Genomic DNA, 4,406 nt, shown 5'->3' with positions numbered 1-4,406 from the left:
ACACACACATACACACAGACTCTCACACACATATGTATATATATATATATATATATACGTATACGTACATACACACACATACACTGTATGTATATATATATACGATGGAATTCTTTCAGCGCTTCTGTACGAAATGCATTCACAAGTCGGACTGAGGCTTTACAGAAATTCACATACCCAAGATGCTACGCAGTGGGCCTGAACACGCGTCCTTGATGTTTAGAAGTAAAGTTCTTACCAGAAACCTCAAAAATCTATTCATTGAGATATATTGTAAATGTCACTTGCGTCCGTCTACACTTACATTTTACAGTCGCTCTTATGGGACCAGATAGATAGTTACTGTGATATGGCCTACCCTTCCACTTGTAAAACTTGCGAGCGATTTCAACAAATTCCGTCAACCTCTTTTATTATGGCATATTAACCATACGTTTGCTTAGCTGGTTGAGGTGTGGGATCGAATCTGCGACTTCCACCGAATTCCAAACTGAATTTCTTTATTACCACTCAGTCATATCAACATCAACGGATTTATGTACACACTCATTCCTACTACTAAACATACACATAAACTGATGCATGAATCTATATATACTTGCGTATGTATGTGCATGTGTATTTATATTTATTCATATATACATATGTGTATGTATATGCGTGTGTGTTTGTGTATTCATATTTATGCATATATACATATATGTGCATGTATGTGTGTGTGTAAATAAAGAAGTAGATAGGTATAGTTACACATGCAAATACATACACAATCTTACACTAGCCGATGTATATGCATGTGCGTATACGCGTGCTGCGTATATAGGTGTGTATCTATACGTAGTTTTAAAAACATGTGTGTGGGTGTTAGTGTATGTGTGTGTAAGTGTGTGTGTGTGTGGGCACATACATACTGACATACATAAATACATACATAAATACATATATATATACATATATACATATCGTTGTCATCTGTATTTTGACGTCGTCAAAGTTCTTTCTAAAATCTGATACCTGATGAACATCCACTCTTTGCATTTGATTTATTTGGCCCTAGGAACAAGACACTGGCTACGAGTAGACCTTACACTTCTCCAGTGCTTAGTCCTGAAGGCTCCTGTTTTTGAACTCTAGTCCAATTAAGCAGAGATTGATCTGTCCTGGTCCAACTTGACACCTTTTATCAGTGCATGAGCAGCGATGACACCGCCATTACTGACATATAAATTCGAAGCGGTATTCGAACTGAGAATGAGAGGAGAGCGAGAACCAATACCACAAAGTATCATATCCGACGCTCTAAAAGCTCAAAAAAGCTTCACCAGCCTAGGCTGGGAATTTATGGACCCTGAAATACTTGAATGGAAATTTGAAGCAGTGAGATTTGAACTCAGAACTCAGAGCTGCAAGGAGTTGAAACCAACGTCACAGAACATTTGTTTTTGTTTCAACGATGTCTGTATACACAGACATGCATATATTTGTGTACATCTGTATGTGTGCGTATATATATATATATATATATATATATATATATATGTGTGTGTGTGTGTGTGTGTGTGTGTGTGTGTGTGTGTGTGTGTGCGTGTGTGTGTGTGTATAGATTGTAGAGAACATATAAACATGCATATATATACATTGACATATATATTTATATATCTATATGCATATACATAAACATACATATATAAATATGTACATATATGCTTACATACACATATACACAGAGATATAGGCTGATAGACAGACAGATAAATAGATAGATAGATAGATAGATAGATAGATAGATAGATAGATAGATAGATAGATAGATAGACAGATAGATAGATAGACAGATAGATAATAGATAGATAGATTGGTTGATTGATGTGACATGTGTGCGTATGTATGTGTGTATTTACGTATGTGTATATATATATATATATATATATATATGTATATATATATATGATATGCATATGTTTGCAGCTAAATATATATATATACATGTGCGTTTACATATACACGTATAAATGTCAAAATCACATATAGATGGTATTTCACACAAAAATTGTTCATCTCTTTTCCATAATATACAGAAGATGAACAACATAACAACGACAAATAAATAAAATATATCATAATATAAAATTAAAAGTTACACAACTCACCAGTTTAGGCCTCTTTTCAAAGAAAATAACGAAAAAAACCCTCCAAGTTGTATCCAGAACGTTTTGTCATCAGTTATGTTCATCCAACGTTAAAGAAGAAAAAAAATTTGTATCGCTTTTGTATAGGTAATATTTGTGTAGCTAGGCGGTAAATATTACACTCACAGATTATTTTACAATTGACAATGTTATTATTGTTGTTGTTGATGTTGTTGCTATGTTTAATATTATATCTGCTGTTCTCAATTAATTACATTTCTTTTATTAGCCACACAGGGCTCAACACAACATAGAGATTGTGATTTTAGGCAGGAAAACTTTAGCTTGATTGTTATTATTCTTTCGAGAGAGGGCGGTGTGTTTTCCGGTTGGTGTTGTTGCTATTGTAATTTTGATTTTGTGGTGTTTTATGAATGTATCATTCACTTCTATTCTTTGTATATATTGTTGTTGACGTTGCTGTTGTTGCAGCTACCAATATCATTGCTGTTCTTAATAACGTGATGTGTTTTTATCATTTTCCTTGTCAGTATTGTAAACCAGCTTCTTTACCCATTAAACTATTATGTATTATAAAACTTTCTTTATACTTGATGAACATGAAAGCGACTTGTTCCACACACACACACACACACACACACATATATATATATATATGTATATATATACGCACAGACACGCACTCTAACAACGTAGACAGGACTCTTCTAAGAATATAAGTTTTAATGTTCAATTAACTATATATATATATATATACTGTATATACGTGTGTATGTATGTATGTATGTATGTATTTATGTGTGTAAGTATGTGCGTATGTATGTATGCCTTGTATGTTAAGGCGTACTTTTTTCTGTATGATATATGGTATCTTTATTTCGATAAATCGTAAGAATGTGTACGTTAAACCTACCACACTCAAATAATGAAATAATCCTGGTACGATTAACGTATGTGAAACACCACAAATCACTTTAATTGCGCTTGCATTTTCCCATAATCCTTACGAAATGACAAGGATTAAATAATTTTAATAAAAGGTAGAGAAACACATGTTTCGTAACATTTTCCGGCTCCGTAAACGCAGTAAAGACAGGTGTGCGTGTGTGTGTGTGTGTGCGTGTGTGTGTATGTGTGTGTATGTGTGTGTGTGTGTGTATTTTTGTTTCTATGCCAACCTGTGTCTGCGTGTGTGATAAAGATATGTATATGCGCGCGTGAATACGACTGTGTGTCTGTGTGTCTGTGAGTGTGTATGTTTTGGGGGAGTGCCTGTCTGTATGTAGAAATGTACAGCGGGATATGTATGTATGCGTGTGTGCGTGTGTGTGTTTATCTATGTATGTATAATGCAATGCAGATTTATATATTGTCAAAACATATCGCTCGAACAAGTGGTTTTATAGTGCTGTTTTAAATGTATTTATATATATATATCTATATTTTCCCTTCATTCTTCCTTGTCCCTCACACTCTCTCTCTCTCTCTCTCTCTCTCTCTCTCTTACAAAATGGGTAAGATTGTGCAAAAATAATTTAGTGAAGAATGGAACTGAAGTATATAATGTTAATATGAACAAGGCAGAAAGTTCCGTTAAAGTTAGATCTCCGACTGAACAGCGGTTAACTGACTAATGACAGCAAAAGTAACAATTAAAACACAAACAGAAACAGCAACCTCAAACAGCAGCAGCAATTACAATAATAATAAGAAGAATTGTGAATTGCAAAATCAAAGATAACGGGAAAAGTAATTAAGTAAACAAAGCAATGTAATAAATAATCAACGGAGAGTCACATATGCAATTTGCCGGTACAGGTGGAATGATCAGTTAGTGTAATTAATTTTGTGTAAGCTTAACAAAACAAACAGATATTTAACAGAAATTTTGCGGGGAGGCGATTGGTATGCGTTAACCCACCCCCGGAAAGGGGTCGATACAAGTAGCTTTATAACGTCCTTCCTATCTGATAAACCAAGAAACGCTTTACACACATATACGCACATGCGCTCACTGAGACACATGGAAATACATACGAGGAACTTGCTAAAGATGATGATGATGTTGTCAAAATAATAATAATAATAATAATAATAATAATAATAATAATAATAATAATAATAATAGATGTGATTTTCAATGTATTGGTCTGCGGGGAAGCAACTTAAGTTCTAAAAGCCATTACATTTTTCATAAACAAAACAAAAAATCATGCAGGTGTGTAGATTTATGTGTGCATGTGTTTGTATGTATTT

General features: G+C 33.7%; 1 protein-coding gene across 2 annotated transcripts in view; it reads right to left on the bottom strand.

Moving 5' to 3' along the window:
- LOC106868231 (D(2) dopamine receptor) overlaps positions 1 to 4,398 on the bottom strand; it is a 1,504,014-nt gene extending 1,499,616 nt beyond the window's left edge. For both annotated transcript variants that reach the window (XM_052967719.1, XM_052967725.1), the window contains exon 1: positions 2,151 to 4,398. The gene's annotated coding sequence lies outside the window, so the exon portion shown is untranslated. The remainder of the gene's footprint in view (positions 1 to 2,150) is intronic.
- Positions 4,399 to 4,406: the final 8 nt, after the last annotated feature.

The sequence above is a fragment of the Octopus bimaculoides genome, chromosome 5 (genome assembly GCF_001194135.2).
Source record: "Octopus bimaculoides isolate UCB-OBI-ISO-001 chromosome 5, ASM119413v2, whole genome shotgun sequence".
Taxonomy (NCBI): domain Eukaryota; kingdom Metazoa; phylum Mollusca; class Cephalopoda; order Octopoda; family Octopodidae; genus Octopus; species Octopus bimaculoides.
Note: the sequence above shows the minus strand (reverse complement) of the source record. Positions and strands in the feature narration are given on the sequence as shown.